Source organism: Lipotes vexillifer, unplaced genomic scaffold (assembly GCF_000442215.2).
Source record: "Lipotes vexillifer unplaced genomic scaffold, Lipotes_vexillifer_v1.1 scaffold252, whole genome shotgun sequence".
NCBI lineage: Eukaryota > Metazoa > Chordata > Mammalia > Artiodactyla > Lipotidae > Lipotes > Lipotes vexillifer.
Window position 1 is genome coordinate 67485 of NW_006773367.1, and position 9880 is coordinate 77364.

A 9880-nucleotide genomic window follows, 5' to 3' on the forward strand; every position below is an offset into this window, starting at 1 on the left:
GATACATTCCTATTTCAGTTGGTGTGTATGGTGCGGTTGCATGTGTTCCACTTGCTGTTCACACAGGATTGTGTTGATCAGTCAGCATTGATGGATGATGTTTAACTCATTCAGGACTCTTCGGCAATGCTGGAGATACTAAGGGAAGAGAAGGCATGGATTTGCAGTCTCGCTGGGAAGGAAAGAAGTAGGCGAATGAAAAAAGGAGTAAGTGAGCCTGTGGTTGATGGGTGTGTGGTGTATCCCCTTTCCTCACCAGCCTCAGAAGCCTGGCTGGCCATTGGTGTGGCTGTTTCTTTCAGGCTTGAGGGGACATGAGGGCACTCGGCCTGGCTTCAACTGGCCATCAGGATTTCAATTTTTGTGCTACTTTGGTTGACTGCCTTACGAGGATGAGACTATACTAACAGAAGGCGGTTTAGTGCTTTCACGGCTCCCAGAGATGGTGGTATGGTTTGATAAGTAGTGAGCGGTTAGCTGGTTTGAGGTGCTTCTGGGTTTTCTCTCTCCCTTGCTGACCTTCTCATTCTGGTGCAACTGCCCTTCCTCTAGAGACTTCTGTTAGGGACGTGTTCCATGTTGGAAGGGCTGCTAGGTTAATATATGAGTGCAAAATTAGACCTTTAGAGGGTAAAACATTTGACTGTCGTAATGAGTTTTGTTACTAGGGAGTGAAAAGTCAGTCTGTGTCAGTCCTCGGTGGGGGGTTCACCTAAGGGCGCGGTGGATTTACTTCTTTATTTTTAAAGGTGAGAGGCCATGTAGCTGCCACCAGCATAAGGTTCCTTACCAGGGAGAAGTGCTTGGGTGGACTCCAGCTTCTGCCTTCAACTTCTTTCCTAACTCCTAAATCACCCTGCCCCCCAACCTTTATGAAATACGTACCTGACACCCTGATGGATGGATGCATCTCTGTGTAGGTCCTGTGGGTAACGAGTCTGCAGCTGATTAAATCACAGGTTTCCCATATCATTCTTATGAGTTCTGTGGCACAGTTCCTCAAGCTGACAGCAGTACAATAGCACCTTTTGAACTGTTCCTGGTTTCATGCCAGAAAACTTATCTTTTAACGGTTTTGCCCCACCTCCCAACTCCTAGGGCAAGTAGAGAAAGGAAGGAGTATGTTTTGAAAGAAATTCCAAGCTTCTATTGTGTGTTTTCCCACTTTGTAGTCCATTTTGTCACTGATAAAAAACATCATGGAAAACAGCAGAAGAGAATGTTTTAGAATGTTTACACAAAATCCAAGTTCATCATGTTTGAACACTTCTGTTGAATGCCTACATACACCAGGCACCCTGCTAGGTGCTGGAGATAGCAGGTAGGCAAACATTGTTTTGTCATTAGCATTTTTTTTTTACAATTTTGGTGATGTAAATTGCGTATCATGATTATGAACTGGGTGAGTAAATGTCTGTTTTTTTCTGTTTTGTTTTTTTTTTTGAAGAAGATCCCACACTAAAAAGTAAAGAGAAATAATATATTTCCCCTTCTGTTTTCCATAACCCAGATAGATACTGGCCCATGAAAACTCATCTCTGTACGATTTTCTTGGAAACCCTGTTAATGTAGCAGTATATTTTCTTATGAGGAATCATGAAAGAAATTTCTCTCAGGATTCACCACCCTGAATAACTGGACTCTTCACAAGTGATTGGTTTTCTGTAACCTTGTGGGCACAGTGAAATCTGAAACTGTTGTTTCTCTCTTTGCAGAGACATTGGACCACTGAAGCTAGGGAGACACTGGGATGTCATAGCATACAATTTCCCCCTACTTACCCTATTTCTAACTTCATTTATTTATCCTCCCCCATTTGCATTCTGTTAGATTTTCTCACTTATTTTAATACTATAGAACAATTTTCATACATTTTAATAAATTAAGTTCTTTTTGGAATGAAGTGGAGTATCCATAAATACACTCAGAAAAAAGAAAATAGTTATACCTAAGGCAAATTTCACGCCAGAAACATTTATGTTCAAAATTTTCTGGAGGTTTTGAGTTTATGTGGACAGTTTTCATGTTCTTCAGGTTCCCAAGTAAAGAATTCGTATACTTCCAGAGAGTTTTATAGTCAAGGTGGACCATAGGGCTTCCCTGGTGGCTTAGTGGTTAAGAATCCACCTGCTAATGCAGGGGACATGGGTTTGAGCCCTGGTCCGGGAAGATCCCACATGCCACAGAGCAACTAAGCCTGTGCGCCACAACTACTGAGCCTGCGCTCTAGAGCCTGCACAGTATAAATAGATCTCCTTTATTCTTATTAAACTGTTTTATTATTCCATTGTATGAATACTTCATACTTTATTTGACTAGTCTCCTAATAGTGGGCACTTAGGACTCCCTCCCCTTTTATGCAAGCAAACGTTGCTGCCAAAAATGTCCTTGTTCATATAATTTTTTACACATCTGCAGGAAAATTACATTTCTGGAAATATAATTGCTGGATATGTGCATTAAAATTTGTAATAGTGATTGCCAAATGGCTCTCTGAAATAGTATTCTCCAAAAAACGTTGTTTTATTCCCTCATCCCAGACAAGACTAGATATAATCAAATTTTTTTCTTATATGCAAAAATGCCTTTTTTTTTTTTTTTTGCGGTACGCGGGCCTCTCACTGTTGTGGCCTCTCCGGTTGTGGAGCACAGGCTCCGGACGCGCAGGCTCAGCGGCCATGGCTCATGGGCCCAGCCCCTCCGCGGCATGTGGGATCTTCCCGGACCGGGGCACGAACCCGTGTCCCCTGCATCGGCAGGCAGACTCTCAACCACTGCGCCACCAGGGAAGCCCCCAAAATGACTTTTATGTCTGTTTTAATATGAATCTTATTATGAATGAGTTTAAGCCCCTTCATTTATTAACTGCCTCTTTGGGTTTCTTTTTCCGGACTATAGCTTTTGGATCTTTGCACATTTTTCCCTCATTGGACTGTTCAGATTTTTCTTATTGTACAGAATATGCTTGGGCTTCCGTGGTGGCGCAGTGGTTGAGAGTCCGCCTGCCGATGCGGGGGACACGGGTTCGTGCCCCGGTCCGGGAAGATCCCACATGCCACGAAGCGGCTGGGCCCGTGAGCCATGGCCGCTGAGCCTGCGCGTCCGGAGCCTGTGCTCTGCAACGGGAGAGGCCACAACAGTGAGAGGCCTGCGTACCGCAAAAAAAAAAAAAAAAAAAAAAGAATATTCTTTATATTAATTTTCTGTCTGTCACAGTATGTTGCAATTTAAAAAAATCGTGGTTGATCATCTGCTTTGTTCCTTTTGCTGTATATAGATATACATATATATCTTTGCATACTGATTTTCTTTTTTGTAGTTGAACTTATCAATATTTCTGTCATGGAGCTTTTTCCATCATGCTTTGATATCCTCAACCAAATTTTACGCATATCTAGTTTTGCTTCTCTGGTACTTTTTATGGTTTACTTTTTTAAACCTTAAGTCTTTGACCCATTTAGAATTAACGTGATTCAAGAAGTGATGTATAATTGAGTGCTGTTTGTTTTTTCTGCCTAGCCAGTTTCCCCAATACCATCTTTTACTCACTGATTTGAAATGCCACCTTCATCTTTTTTTTGGGCTCTTTAGTGTATCCCATTGATCTGTCTCTGTATCATTGGCTCTAGTCCTGGAAAGGTTTACTTTTTTCGGTTTTAAAATGTATTCAACTATGTGTAGGTTGTTTGAGTCAAGTTATTTGCCTGTGCTTGGAGTTCCCATGGGACTCAAGGGAGCCTGGTAGTGTGGGAAGTGGGCTGAAATTGCTGTAAACACAGCCTATTGGAGCAACCAACTAATATTCCACTACTATCATATGTTTATTTTACACTTGGAAAAGTGCTTTCATATGACTATCTCATTAATCCTAACAACAGTCTTGTAAGGTGGAGGTTGCTATTCCTGTTTTTGGAAAGTGACTTTCATAGAGGTTCTGGGGTTCGGCCAGCATCATAGAGCTCCCACGTGGCACAGCCAGGACTCCTGCCCCAGCTTCTTGGTGCGCTTTCCCCAAAGCACAGCTGCCCCATTTCCAGGGCTAATATGGGAACTTCACTCAAGGTTAGCTCTACTGTTTGGAAACATACCTTTAGTAGCTGACTGCATGCTGGCCAGCACTGAGAGCCTGCTCCCGTGGCTTTTGTCTGCAGCTCCTCCAGCAAGAGGTTGGGAGAAGTGGGGAGGTCATTGTTGGTTGTCCACTCTCTGAGACAGATCATCCACTCTGCTTTTTTTTTTTCCTTTTTTTCAGAAGAAAGATTTTCTATAACACTCTAAATTCTTGGAGCAGGTATTTATCACACCCTCTGTGATAGCAAAGTATTTTTCAGCAGAGAAAAAGTCAGTTTGACAAATCAACATGCTGCATAATTAAAGGATTAGCATCGTTTCTCCCGAAATTAAATTAGGAGCGGAGGACTTTTGTGCTAACTTGTTTATGGTAAAATTATTTGTTGTCATTTTGCAGGGAATAACTCTCAGACCATGAGATAGTGTCAGTTTTGAAATTTTTAACATCAGAGGCAAGTGGGAAATGACATTTACACAATGTGTAAATGACATTTGCACAATTTACACAGGTGGCACATACCTGAATTGTCTCCAGCTTGTCAAATCCAGACGCTTCCCCTTTCATGAGTGAAGGTGAATACTTCCCTACTCCTCTCTTATTTGTTTTTCCCTGGAGAGAAAATTTTTATCTTCCAGTGTAGTCTGGAAGCAATCTAAATTTTGTGCAGATTGGATGATTGCTCTTATTGGGTGATTCAATCTCTTTCTCTGACCCCAGGCCACAGTGACTGAAAATGGGGTTGGAGAAAACTGATTAGAGGGGTTTGAGGGGATAAGACTTGTATAAAGGTTGTGCTGAAGACTAGTTTTTTCCCCTTGAATCAGATTTTTATTTGTTTAATCAGGTCTGAGCAAACATCTGCTGCTGTGACTAACTTTATTTCCATGTGTTTGCTTATTTGTCCGTTTTCAAAAAGTACTCAAAGTAATTTAACCTCTTTGAGACCCAATGATGTGAAAGCGGTGGGGGGGGGGGACAAAAGAAAAAAACATGTTTAGAAATTAAAAGAAACTTTAAACAGGAAAAATAGATCTTCTTTGATATATCTAGAGACAGTGGACTCTCCCTATCCTTTACCTAATCATTTTTCAGGAAGTCTTAGAAACTTAATGGGGAAAGGGGGAAGGCATTAATAAGAGAAGACTAGTTTTATCAAGTTATCAAAGCCTGTTCCTTCTGTCCCTCTGCTGCTTTCTTTTATTGAAGGTGTTTCTTGTTTCCAGGGAAGCAGAGCTCATTTGGCTGGAACGTTCCGGGCATTTGCTTTGAGACCTTTGGTGCAGGGGAGATGTTGTCTTCCGCAGACTCTCTGGACGAGTCAGATGCCGGTGCGTCGGGACTTGGTGAATCCGTACGCCTCGCCGTGACCCCAGAGAAGCACTTTAAGTCTCAGATGCAGCAGGAAGAGCTGAACCAGGACTTGGTACCAACGTTGGGCCCCAAAGTCCACAGATGCTGCCTCTCAAGTGTGGTACTCAAAGTGGGATTTTAAAAGATAGTAGAATTATTTTAAGCTCAGATTTAAGTCAGGGGGTAGTGATCATTGCATGGGAAGGAAAAAGCATGAGACAGATGGTGAAGGCGGGAAAGTTAGAGCCATCTTTGGGATGGAGGGAGAGATGTTGGAGGAGCCAGGTTGGGTTGGAGGGGCAGTAGCAGGCGCTATTCCTGCCTTGTGTCACTTCCCTGTGGTCCTCCTGTGATTTGGGTGCCTCTGTGGTGCATGGTCACCTGCATGCTGGCCACACCCCGGTCATGTGCATGCCTCAGGGCCTCTCTTGCTCTGACTCAGGGCTTCCTCCTATGTCCAGGAGAGCACTTGCCTGCCTGCCGGAGCATCTCAGCCCACGTGCAGCCCCAGCCAAGAGGGATGGGTTGGTGGACAAATGCTCTGGCAGCTCAGACGCGTGGTCTATGCAGTTCCTCGGAGGGTTGAGTCTGGTGCCCACAGAGGCAAACGATGTGATAACACTGTTTAACTCTTCCTCTCCCTCATTTCTGCTTCTTGGGTTCCTCTCTCAAGAAGTTACCTGCATGTGAATTACGAGCTTAGAGGAAAAGACTGAAGGGTACACGGTTGTTAGCATGATTGCTTGGTGCAGAGTAGGGGAGAAAAGTTGTGGGACATGGGTGAGGGAGGAAGGCATGAGGGCAAGCAGGCATAAAATATACTGGAGGGCTTCCCTGATGGCTCAGTGGTTGAGAGTCCGCCTGTTGATGCAGGGGACACGGGTTCGTGCCCCGGTCCGGGAGGATCCCACATGCCGCGGAGCGGCTGGGCCCGTGAGCCATGGCCGCTGAGCCTGTGCGTCCGGAGCCTGTGCTCCACAACGGGAGAGGCCACAACAGTGAGAGGCCGGGGGACCCCCAAAAAAAAAAAAAAAAAAAAAAAAAAAACTGGAAAAAAAACCCCCAGCCTCCTTGAACACAGCATGCCAGGTTCTTTGATAGATAATCTGTAAGGAAAAGAAGGGGGGAAACTATGACAGGAAGAAATGAAGAATTTTCTTTTTAAATGGGCAAAACTAAGCTATACTGTCTAGGATTTCACAGTTGGGTGATAAGACCATAAAGAAACACAAAGAAGAGATTATTAACAAAGTCCAGATAGTGGTATTTTTAAAAAAGGAGCCAGGTAGTGGCTATAATGGAGCATTTGACAGAGGTTTCTAAGGTGGCTGCAAAGTTCTGTTTCTTGACCTGGGTGGTGGTTATAATAATTCATTGAAATGTACATTTGGTTTGAATAGTTTTCTGCATTTGTATTATATTTTACTTTGCAATGAAAAGGTTAAAAACCCTGGTAAGTATGATATAATCAATTGGTGCATTTATGCAAAATTATACGTGTGTGTATAAAAACACACACACAAATAAAAACAGCAACTGCTAGTTTGTCCTTCCCCCCGTTTAGGTGGTTGAGATGAACAGATACACACTACTATATATAAAATAGATAACCAACATGGACCTACTGTATAGCACAGGGAACTCTACTCAATATTTTGTAATAACCTATAAGGGAAAAGAACCTGAAAAAGAATCTATATATATGTATATGTTTCTATATAGCTGAATCACTGTGCTGGACACCTAAAACTAGCATGATATTGTAAAATCAACTATACTTCAATTAAAAAAACTGACTGGTGGGTGTATAAAATTACCCCTGACAGCTAAAGAGAATGTTCCAGAATTAGGTTGAGGACTCTCCCTTTCCAAATCCTTGTTGCCTCAAAGCATCAGGCTGGGCAGCTTTCCTACCTAATTTTGTTCAGACAGATGAAAGCAGGAAGGATTAGTTTTGATCATGCTGGCTAGATGTGTGAGTAACATCCTGCCTGGTAATTATTTTTGATGTTTGACAGTTCCAGGTACAACCTTTTGCAGCTCTGAAATGTTGGCAGTGCATTTATTTTTGAAGGGTTCATACTTTCCTATAAGAAACCAAGTATCCACAGGATAGTTCTTTGGGTGCCTAGTTTCAAATTAAGCTAGAGGGTTTTGGAGAGTCACAAATCCAGAGGGAAGCTTGGAGTTTCAGGAAAGAACTCATCACTTAGCAACCACTACCACCACAACAAAAGTGTGCCTTTTAAATTCTTTTTGAAAGCTGGTCCCTGTGTATAGAACTGGACTTACAATCTTTCAGAGTAGATACCAGGTGAATGTGTGTTCCCAGGTATCTCCCCCACCTGTCTGCCTCACTGCTGAAATTCTAATTCTTTTAGATTATTTCTTTGGCCAGCGAGTTTAAAAATGCAAATAGCCCTAGGAGAAGCAGCCAGGTTAAGATTTTATGAGACATTAATGCTATGGTGAAAAGAATGCATGGAGAAAAGGGATTCTGAATTGGGGAGAAGAGGGAAGGAACATTGTAAAGGACAGAGAACTGCTCAGAAGAAAAATGCCTGGAGTTTTTCAAAAGCAGGCAATGAAAAGGCACTGAGTATCCACAGTGACACTTACAGAGATTTAATCAATCAAATTCTTTTGGTTTCAAGTGACAGAAAACCCAACCCAATTGGTCTTAAGGAAAGAAAGGGAATCCACTGGCTCACATAATTTAAAGGTCTCATGGTAGATTTTTGGGTGGGGTTTCAGGCATGGCCTGATCCAGGGGTACAAACAATACTTTGAAAACTTGTTCTTCTCTGCTCTTGGACGACCTGCTTTCCTCCCTTTTGAATTCCCTCTCAGCAGGCCCTCTGCTCCTGTCACCTCCCAAGTGTAGTGTAAAAGGTTCTTCCTTGCTCTCATCACTCAGCAAAAATTGTGGGATTAGCTCTAGTTGGCTCTGATTGGCCACACACTTATGTGTATATCTGTCATGGTAGCCACCAGATCCATCGCTCTGGTGGGTCATGCTGGTGCCATATGTTTCCTTCTGGAGCCAGAGGTGAAGCAGTTCCACTGGTTCACCTGCACTGAGGAAAAGCAGAAGTAAGAGGAAGAGGGAGGAGCGGGTCTAGAGATGTAGACAGTGCATGTCCTCTTCATTGTCTCTGTGAGTCCCAACCATTTCACAGAGTGGCTGTGAAATCAACTTGGTGGATCCCACCAGCGTCAAAAAATTATAATAGAAGAGAATTAAATAGAAGAGAAGATATCTTAGTGTGTCATATGTAGTAAGGTCAGTTATATAGGTGTGTATGTATACATACATATGTATGTAGATGTAGATACATGTGTGTATCTGCAGTCAATGTGTGGGTAAATATGTGTAAAACATATCTCTCTCCACGGGGCATGGTAAGAAGGGGTAAAAACGCTGTTCCCCATGACCCTACGTGTTGGCAACCTGGACTGGTGTTGCCCTTCCTGGTGTCTCTCCCTCTACTCACACTGCACCCCCAGCCCGGAATGACCTCTGCCCTGCGCCCACCCACTCCCTCCTCATCTTCAAGGTCTGGCTCAAATATCACTTTCTCCACGAAGGCTTCACTTCCTGATCCCTCCACTAATGCGGGAGTACCAAGCTGTCCTCTGTGCCTTCAGAGAGGCTGATCCATGCTTTGCCCTGCTATGGACGGCTGCTAACGTGCTCGCCCCGGGAAAGGAGAGCGGGGCCATCCAACACTGTCACCAGTCACCTCAGGTGGCCACTCAGCACTTGAAATGGGATCAGTCCAAATTGAGATGTTCTGTAAACGTAAAACATGCAGTAGGCTTCGAAGAAGAAAAAAATTGTACAGTATCTCAATAGATTTTTTTTTCTTTCTTTTTTTTTTTAATATTTATTTACTTTTTTGGCCACGCCATGCAACTTTCAGGATCTTAGTTCCCTGACCAGGGATTGAACCCGGGCCCTGGCAGTGAAAGCACCAAGTCCTAACCACTGGACCACCAGGGAATACCCTCTCAATAGTTTTTGTACTTATTACATGTGGATAGGATAGTATTTTTGGATATTTTGGGTTAACTAAAATATAAAATTAACATTAGTTGCAGCTGTTTCTTCTCACCTCTTTTGAAATGTGGCTACTAGAAATTGAAAATTATATTCCTGGCTTGCATCTTATCTGTACAAAACATCTCTGGGCTAGAGGGCACAGTAGATCAAGGCTGGGCTCTAGAGGCAGAAACCATTGAGCGTGGGGCAGAACAAACTCCTGAACATCCTCATTTCCCTAGTAGACATAATGAGAAGCGGACCTTGTGGGATATTTGTGCCTATTAATGGAATAACTAATGGCACATGGGGAGCACTTAACAAACGGTTGCTGTTGCTTCTATTATCCATGGTGAAGTCCAATCTCTCTGTAGGACCAGATGTCAGTTTTACCTTTATAGCACCTAAAAGGCTGC

At 43.1% G+C, this 9880-nt stretch overlaps 1 non-coding gene across 1 annotated transcript; it reads right to left on the bottom strand.

Moving 5' to 3' along the window:
* Positions 1-9353: 9353 nt before the first annotated feature.
* TRNAE-UUC (transfer RNA glutamic acid (anticodon UUC)) lies at positions 9354-9425 on the bottom strand. Its single transcript has one exon. It is a non-coding gene; the product is annotated as a tRNA-Glu (tRNA).
* Between the last annotated feature and the right edge of the window lie 455 nt (positions 9426-9880).